At 43.8% G+C, this 9979-nt stretch overlaps 1 long non-coding RNA gene across 1 annotated transcript; it reads right to left on the bottom strand.

Annotated features, from left to right (window-relative positions):
• Positions 1-2885: 2885 nt before the first annotated feature.
• Positions 2886-5989, bottom strand: LOC146831606 (uncharacterized). Its single transcript, XR_014961318.1, has 4 exons — positions 5911-5989; positions 5751-5824; positions 5611-5643; positions 2886-3183 (listed from the first exon to the last, which is right to left on the bottom strand). It is a non-coding gene; the product is annotated as an uncharacterized LOC146831606 (long non-coding RNA).
• Between the last annotated feature and the right edge of the window lie 3990 nt (positions 5990-9979).

Here is a 9979-nt window from a genome sequence, read left to right on the forward strand (position 1 = left end):
AAAGTGTGTCTGTCAGGTTGAGCAAAGGTCAGCCTGACACACACTCTTTATGTACAGGTTAGGCAACTAGGTTCTTTATGTGCTTTGAATGTGCAGGTGCCTTACTATCTGAGCTGAACTTTGTGGGCCGAGGAATTCACAGCCGGTAGGCGTGACCTCCTCAGCCTACAAAGCTTCTACAGGTCCTCGTCCTTATGAAAAGGGGGCGTGTCCCTGATAGTTTCGGACCTGGGACTTTCAGTTTAAATCCCTGAAGTGCTCAGGGCCAAGCGTCAATCAGTGACTCCTCCTCACGAAGTGGGGTGGGGTCAGCAACTCTCATTAACCCCATCCCACTCAGTAGCGACTAAGGGACTGACAACTCCTTCCATAGGCGACCTAAGGCCAGCCAGTGAGAGGACGCGGCAGTCCCAACACTCCAGGAACCTTGGAGGCTTCCCTCTCTCCACCCGAGATTACTGTTGCAGCCTGGTATTTTGTAAAAAAATGTTTAGCATGTGTGTGCATGCATGTGTCTGTGTATGTGTATTAGTGCATGTGTGCTGTAAAAGGGTGTGTGTGTGTGTGCTTGTGCTTGTAAATGGTGGGTGTATGTGGGCCTGCTTTTGAATGTATGAGTGTGAGGGAGTGGTCATGTAGATGGGTGAGTATGATTTTTTTTATGTGTGTGTGGCCCGCCCTCAGCACCTCCCGCTCAAATTACTACCCGCCATTGCCAGCCACACATTCTCAATTACAGACTCATCTCCCTCCTGCCAAGCAAAGGTCTTAGAGAAAGAAATCAACCAATGATTCACCTACATCCTCAGCAACCACCAGCTCTTTGACACTATGCAGTCCGGATTAAGGCCCAAACATCGAACACAAACAGCACTTATCGCTGCCACACATTACATCTTCTTGATCCTTGAAAAAGGAGGCATGGCACCCCTCATACTCCTGTCACTCTTTGCACCATTTAACACAGTCTCCCATCCCCCTCATCAGGTGCCTGCAAGATATTGGCATCCAAGGCCCTGCTCTCTGCTGGATCTGCTCCTTTTAAATAATTAGAACACAAGTGTTAGCCTGCCACCTTACTACTCGGAAACCCACATAATTTCCCTCTCAGACAAGACCCCCAACAAAAGAAGCAAGTTCACCGTCTGCACGACCGAAGTCGATAACTGAATGAATGACAACTGCTTCGAGCTCAACACAGACAAAAGAGAAGCAGTGATCTTCTGTAAGAACACCTCCCCATGGGACTCCAGTTGGTGGTTGGCTGAACTTAGACCCACACCACATACAGCACCCATGTCAGGATCCTCAAGATCATCAACAGCAAACTGGATATGACTGCACAAGCCAACGCCGCCACTGCATCCTGCTGGGAAAAACTTCAAATGGCTCCCAAGCAACACTAGAAAAACGGTCACTCATGCCTTAGTCACTAGCAAGTTGGACTACGGGAACACCCTCTATGCTGGAATCACCAAGCAACTCACCAGAAGACTACAAACCATCCTAACTTGTCAGCCAGACTCATCCTTAATTTCCCACACAGAACTCACATCACATCACAACTCCGGGAGCTCCTCTGGCTCCAGATACACAACCAAGTTAATTTTAAACTCCTCACACACACATTCAAGGCACTACACAACTTAGAACCCACATACCTGAACAGTTGCATCTCTTCCCACCAAGCACTCAGGCACCTCCGCTCCATGGGACTCCTATTCGTACACATCCCACACATGCACAGAAACAGATCAGGAGGACTGCAGTTCTTTTACATCACTCCTAAAGTGTGAAACAACCTCCCACTCCACATCAGAGTCCCTACCTCCTCCTCTCTTCTTGAATTCCGCAAGAAGCTGAAGGCCTGACTTTTCAATTAACCAACCTACCAAAGGGAGGGCTACGCAAACACACTTGCTTAGTGCCAGGATACCCTTGCGGGTGATAGTGCGCTTTACAAATACAGATAACAAAGAAGTGGCGAGCAGATTGAAGAACGTTTCTGGTTTCTGTTTGGGTTAACTTGTTGATCACTTAGTGATTTACCCATGCACTAGGTGAGGGGGGTCTTCAAGCTGACAGACAAGGTTGGGTCAAGGTGTGGTTGTTGAAATACTGGATCAGTGAGTTTGGAATGGTGCTGGTTTAAGCCCAGTATCAAAGGTGGTTACAGTAGTCTGGTGAGTGATGGGTAGTGGCAAGGAAAGATATGTGCCCCTCACACTACTGACAGGTATGGTTTATAATGATGCATGACAGGCAATAGGGGAGATTAGAGAACCTGAGATCCTGGTTGTCTGCTTTATTTCTCATGCTGCATTCTTTCTTTTTTACCAATCTCTGTGTTCCTTCTCCCTCCCCCTGTATATCTCACTAGGTACTGATCTGTCTCTACCGATCTCTTTGTTTTTGGAGAAAGAATTTCTTGAGCTACATGTGGATTGTATTCACAACTATATCATGAGCCAACTGTTGGTTAATTTAAACCCCACCTTTCATCAAACATGGGCTTTCGTAGTATCGACCCTGATTACCGTATCCTGAAAGTCTACTTTTTACAATCGTGTAATGACATATGAAGAGTGAGAGGGATCGTTTAGCCCTCGAGTATATCCTCTTATGCTGTGGTTCCCAAACTTTTTTGACCTGTGGCTCCCTTGGCCTATTGGCCGTTGGCTGTGGCTCCCCAATACGTTACTTTTTGTGGCGGGTGGAGGGATGTAAGACTGGCCTCTGGAGTACTTCCATTTTTCTCCCTGAAAATAATTGGGATGAAGCTGATAAAGATATCATAATCATAGATGTAACAAAATAAAATAATAACAATTGTTTAATAAAAAAACTTTAATTGGTAAAGTCAGAAACAATACTCTTCAGCACTTTGGTGTACATATTTGATATGGATCGAAGTGGGATTTAATTTGCGTAGTAAACCTTATGCACACCAATACCAATAGTGAAACAATCCAACCCTTTTTCCGGGTCTGTGCAACTCTATAGGCAATCCAGACTGTTCCAGAAAGTCTTCACACTGTTGGTGGCGCACAGAATGCAGATGTGCACGGGATGTGTACTCTCCAAATCCAAATATCCGAGATTGTAAGAGTAAGCAGCTGTAATCAGGCATTAGCATTACATGCACCGATTGGAGCCAGAGTGCTGTGGCATAAATTTGCCAATCTGAAGGGAAAATAGAGGGGAAAATCAGCAAAACAATAGACTCCAGCAGGGCCTAAGAATAGTGGCTAAAACATGACAGACCAATTTTCTGGGGTGAGAAAAGCAGATCAACACCAGTGTGCAGAAAAAAGGCAACCAGCAACATGCACGCAGGAATGGCCTTGCGCAATGAAAAACATAAAGATGCTTACACAGTACCAGTGGACAACGCTCTCTATTTAATCTATGTAAGCAGATTCCCCTCCAACGAGCAGGTAGCCCACATGTTGAGCATTGGAAAAACGGAGGACATAAGGTAATAAAATAAATGAAGTGGTTATACTTGAAAAGTATCCAATCACTTTCCAGTAGGTGGCATCAGAGCCTATGAAATGCTGTCTGTGACTAGCGTAGTCCTCAATGAAAATCCCAAATTAGGGCTTTGGTATCTGTTTGTATGTTTTAATTATGTGACTGTTGTACAATTTAGCATGATCCAGTAACAGAGAAATGAACAAAAAGACCAATTACAATATCAATTTACAGTTTTATAACTTGATTTCCTATTAGGTCATAGGATTAATTGGCACCATCAGCACATATTGTTTTCATAAAGTGCATCTGTTCAGGTTGAATATGCGATGTTACAACGCAAACCATTACATCGCAAGTCGTTTCTACGACTTGCTGTAGGGGGCGCGCTCGACTTAGGAAAAGTATTATTTACTATTCCAACTCCAGCGTGTGCAACAGTAGGGAAGGTGTTGGAATAGTAAATTATACTATTCCTTAGTTTAGTGCGCCCCCTACAGCAAGTCGTAGAAACGACTTGCGATGTAATGGCTTGCGTTGTAACAACACGGTTGTTGTAATGACCGTGTTGTAATCGCATGTGTTGTAGCGCATGCGATGTAAACGCTGTTTCCTGTTCAGGTTGCCCCTGGCTAGCTTTGATGGCGCACTGGGGTGCCGCGGCACACAGTTTGGGAACCACTGGTCTAAACCACAGGCAATCGCTCTCTGTGGTATTTTAATCCAGCGTTCCTCACCCACTCTGCTACTCTAGACAGACACCTACCTTATGCAAATCAGTACTGACCCTGCTCCTCACTGGAATTGTCCATCTTGAACTACCAGGCAATGTCCCTTCTAGAAGGGAACACAAACAATCCTAGACCAGTTAAGCCTTGCTATGCCCTGTACATAAGGGACAACTTGGATGCTGTAAGACAGCAAGCAATTGAAGCATGTCTGGGCATACCTTTGACCACTTAGGGTGTTACATGAAACAATCGAAGGTGATGGCAGAAATGCTCGCAAATATTCTAACCACTGGCAATCATGGCACTGAGCTATTGCTAATAGTTGAGACTATAGACAAGCATTCCTCTCATCTGCTTTTGTATATTTTATATAATGCCCTAAGTAGCCAAGGTTATGCCCAGATATGGGTTCCTTGCTCGCTGAACCTCAAGATCCAAGTTACACCTCTCCAACAGGGGTCTAACAAGACCAGAACTTGTCAGGGTTGCTTGTCAACCATTCTAGAGGGGACCTCATCTTGCGGTTTGGAATGAACACTTCCCATGAAGAGAAGGGTCAGTATTAATTTGAAAAAGGTGGGTCTATATTTAGAATGCAAAGAACTTGAGGTTTGGAATGATCCAAACCTGCGTGATGCACAGCCGCGGACCCTAAGGTCTCAGAACAGTTTTAACAATTATCTAAAAGCAATTCAATTTAACAGTATATACAAACAAATTCAACCACAAAGTTGTTGCAAACGCAAAAAAGGCTTATATTTAACATAGAAGCCAATAACATTATTCAAACATAATTCCATCCACATTGGTTTTCATGTTAATGTCATACAAAATCCATGTTAGAATGATGTAAGAGGATCAAAATCCACTTATACAACGTAAACACAATTCAAAAGAAGTCCCAGTGCATTTCGGGTTAATCTAAACCCTTCTTCAGGGGTTGGAATCATCAAGGAGAAGTTGACTTTGAATAAATCCACCATTTGGAACTACAACAAAAATCAAAATAATCCATATGAATTGCGGTATAGTACATTTCAATTGTTAAATTAGGACTTGCACTCAGAATGTAAAATGAATACAATACGTCTACAAAAAATGATGACAAACAGTGCTCAGTGCCATTCAAAGTGCCTGACCTGAAAAATTAGTGTGAGAAAACCAGAAACGTAACAGTGCAACGAGGCTAAAGAAACAAAGTGCATGTGGTCGTGCTGATCCAACAAAACACGATGTGTATGGGTTCATGAAACGTGAAGGAGAAAAGCGCTGGAAAAACACGAGTGCCTGTGTGCCAGGTATACATAAAGGAGCGGAATGAGAAGAATGGAGTGAAAAACAGGTGTGTGCTCAGCAAGACCGTGGGTATACAGTGAAACCAGACAGAAGGGGCTTCTGTGCTTACCCGACTGCAACAGTAACGAGTGTCAGTATTCTTCTGAAACAATAATATAAAGCCAAGTTTATCTAAAAGGAATCCATACTGAAACCGTCCCGGTTCCATAAGTATGCCCAGACACCCGTCGTGCTTAAAACAAGGCTTACCCGGGATTAAACGGTTTGCAAAATCGTCAATTGTACGGGAGAGGCTGGAAAAAACATCAATTGTACGGGAGAGGCTGGAAAAAACAAAAGTAGTCAACACTCCGTCTGTCGCATATAGCGACATGCCTAAATGTGAAAAAAAGTTATTCTACGCCCTCACCTCAGTTTTTGTGAGTCTTTCGTGATCTGTGTTGCCGCTGGCTGTGTGCGCATCGACGTATGCGTATGCGCTATGTATTTTAAAGGGGCAGAGATGGGCAAAAAAGCTAGGACAAAAACTTTATTGAACAAGCCACAGCGTGACTACAGAAAACAATGCTGTGAATCACCATATATACACTTATTAGCGATGCCGATCGAGTGTGTTTTAGATCAGGTGAATGAAATGTGCTGAGTATAGTCATAAGTGAAAAAATGTGTCGTGCACTAAAAAAGAGGATAAATGCCTGTACGAATCTTTAAGGGTGCACTGATATGATAAGAGTAACAAGGAGTCAACAGGAGTAAACAAAGGACACAATGAGTGCACATCCTGTACAAGTACAAGAGCTCTACAACATTATGGTAAAATATAATGAGTGGATAGATAGAAATGCAAAAAACATGTGTATTATATGGAGATCATATTATAAGAAACATAAAAGTTCATAATGATCGTAGAGGCCCCCGGGGATCACCGTAACTAGATATTTAATCCAAAAGGTCTCTTTCCGAGCTAAAGCAGTGTGTTGATCTATACCTTGTCTTACATCTATTTTTTCTAAAATAGTGAACCGTAACTGAGGTATTGTGTGTGAAGTGTGAACCCAATGTGCTGCTAAGCATGACTTCAGGTTTTTGTTCCGAATTGTGCTTTTATGTTCAACAATTAGTGTTTTAATTTTCCTAGACGTTCTGCCTACATAAATAAGCCCGCAAGGGCATTGTATGGCGTAAATTAAGCCCTCAGTGTTACAATCAGAAGTATATCTGAGTGTGATCTTTTTACCAGTATGTGGATGTGCAACAGTGCTACCTAGAATAACATTGCCACATTGTCCGCAGTTGTGACACTTTCTCATTCCTTTATAACTTTGTTTCGTGGAGAGATGTTTGGATTTGAGAAGTTCCCTTAGATTTTTAGACCTGTTGTGTGCGAACAGTGGAGGATCTTGAAACAGATCAATAAAGTCTACTTCTTGTGCGATGATCTCCCAACGTTTTCTGATGATGGTTTTAATTTGTGACGATTGTGTTGAATGTTTTAAAACAAATACTTCCCGTTTGCCCGAGGCTTTCTGCGATTGAGGTAGAAGGTCATCGCGTTTTTTCAGGGCAACTGCCGTTATGGCTTGTGTCAACAAATCCTCAGGATAATCTCGTTCCTTATATCTGTTTTTTTGTTCTTCAATGAGAGTAGTGCTCAAAATGTGATCGGATGTTATTCTTTTGATCCTGATGAATTGGGATACTGGAAGATGTTTCTTAAGTGAATATGGGTGTGCGCTGGTGTAATGTAACGCGTTATTCACATGTGTAGGCTTTCTGTACACTGCTGTTTGTAGGCCAGTGTCCGTTTTTTTAATTTCAATGTCCAGAAAATGTATGGTTTCAGACTGAATGTCATGTGTGAATTGTATCCTGGGGTTACACAAATTCAGTTCATGGATGCATGTTTCCAATGTTGTTCTGGATCCTTTCCAAATCACTAGAATATCATCAATATAGTGTAAAAAGATAATTGCATTTTCACGCCATGTTGGGTTCTGTAAGATATGTTCTTATTCAAAATAAGCCTGCCATGTAAGTGTTGGCATACGATGGTGCCCCTGGAAATCCCATGAATGTACCTGTTTTCTGCAAATAATAACGATCCTTCCAAATAAAATAACTGTGATACAATGAGAAGTGTAATAGCTCCAGTAGAAATGTACTCATGTCATGTGCGATAGGCATTTATCCTCTTTTTTAGTGCACAACACGTTTTTTCACTTATGACTATACTCAGCACATTTCATTCACCTGATCTAAAACACACTCGATCGGCATCGCTAATACGTATATATGGTGATTCACAGCATTGTTTTCTGTAGTCACGCCATGATTTGTTCAATAAAGTTTTTGTCCTAGCTTTTTTGCCCATCTCTGCCCCTTTAAAATACATAGCGCATACGCATACGTCGATGCGCACACAGCCAGCGGCAACACAGATCACGAAAGACTCACAAAAACTGAGGTGAGGGCGTAGAATAACTTTTTTTCACATTTAGGCATGTCGCTATATGCGACAGACGGAGTGTTGACTACTTTTGTTTTTTCCAGCCTCTCCCGTACAATTGATGTTTTTTCCAGCCTCACCCGTACAATTGACGATTTTGCAAACCGTTTAATCCCGGGTAAGCCTTGTTTTAAGCACGACGGGTGTCTGGGCATACTTATGGAACCGGGACGGTTTCAGTATGGATTACTTTTAGATAAACTTGGCTTTATATTATTGTTTCAGAAGAATACTGACACTCATTACTGTTGCAGTCGGGTAAGCACAGAAGCCCCTTCTGGCAGGTTTCACTGTATACCCACGGTCTTGCTGAGCACACACCTGTTTTTCACTCCGTTCTTCTTATTCCGTTCCTCTATGTATACCTGGCGCACCGTCACTCGCTTTTTTTCAGCGCTTTTCTCCTTCACGTTTCATGAACCCATACACATCGTGTTTTGTTGGATCAGCACAACCACATGCACGTCAGGCACGGCACTGAGCACTGTTTTTCATCATTTTTTGTAGACGTATTGTATTAATTTTACATTCTGAGTGCAAATGCTAATTTAACAATTGAAATGTACTATACCGCAATTCATATGGACTATTTTGATTTTTGTTGTAGTTCCAAATAGACACATTTACCCAGATAATCTTTCCATGAACCCAATTGTATGTGTTTCTGTCTGGATGTATGTGTCTTTTCTGGCTCCTATATTTTATGTTGTTTTTTTCTCTTTTTCCTTTGAAGGAACGGAGCTGATATGCAATCCTTGATGCAAGGGAGACCTACCAGGGAACTTAACCTTTATGGACACCCACCTTGACCTGGCTACCTCTGAACCTACAGAATCCTTCCCTTGCTTTCCCTTTTACCTCCTTTACCCCGGTGATTTACCACCCATTGCTGTTTTCCAGTCAGAGTGGAGGGTTAAACAATTGATGAGAGGTTGGACCGTCTCCTTTTCTGCAGTACCTGGTTTTCAGGTGAGTCAATCAATCAATCAATCAGGGAATTGTAAGTGCGCTACTCACCTGTGAGGGTCTCAAGGCGCTGAGGGGGGGTCCGCAGATCTGTTTAGCCGAAGAGCCAGATCTTGAGGGTCTTCCAGAAGGTGTTCAGGGAGGGGGCGCGTCTGATGTCGGCCGGTAGCTCGTTCCAGGTCCTGGCTGCAATGTGAGAGAAGGATCTTCCGCCTGCTCTGGCTCTGTGGATGCGCGGGGTTTTGGCTAGTGCGAGGTTGGAAGATCGGAGGTTTCTTTTGGGTACGTGGAAGTTGATTCTGTCATTGAGGTATTTGGGTCCATTGTTGTGTAGGCATTTGAAGGCATGAGTGAGGATTTTGAAAGTGACTCTTTTCTCCACGGGGAGCCAGTGGAGACTTCGTAGGTGTTGGCTGATGTGTTTGTGTCGGGGTTGCCAAGGACTAGTCTGGCAGCGGTGTTCTGCATTGTCTGGAGTTTGCAGAGTAGGGACTTGTTGATGCTGGCGTTGAGTGCGTTTCCATAGTCCAGTCTGCTGGTGATGAGTGCGTGGGTGACTGTTTCCCTTAACCACTTGAAGGTCTTGCGGAGGATGTGGAGGGTGTTGAAGCAGCTGGGGGTGACGGCGTTGACCTCTCGGTTCATGGTGAGTGATGAGTCGAGTACGATGCCGAGTTTCTTGGTGTGGTCTGAGGGGGTAGGTGGGCTTCCGAGGGTGGTCGGCCACCAGGTGCTGTCCCATACAGAAGGTGTGGTACAGAGGACGAGGAATTCTGTCTTCTCCGCATTGAGCTTCAGGCAGCTGTTGGTCATCCAGACTGTGACGTTTTGCATTCCTTTCTGGAAGTTGAGTTTGGCAGTGGTGGGGTCTTTGGTGAGGGAGAGGATGAGCTGGGTGTCGTCGGCATAGGATACGATGTTGAGGCCGTGTTGTCGGACGATGGCTGCGAGGGGAGCCATGTAGATGTTGAGTAGGGTGGGGCTCAGGAGGTGATTTTCGTGGGGC

Source organism: Triturus cristatus, chromosome 5_1 (genome assembly GCF_964204655.1).
Source record: "Triturus cristatus chromosome 5_1, aTriCri1.1, whole genome shotgun sequence".
Taxonomy (NCBI): domain Eukaryota; kingdom Metazoa; phylum Chordata; class Amphibia; order Caudata; family Salamandridae; genus Triturus; species Triturus cristatus.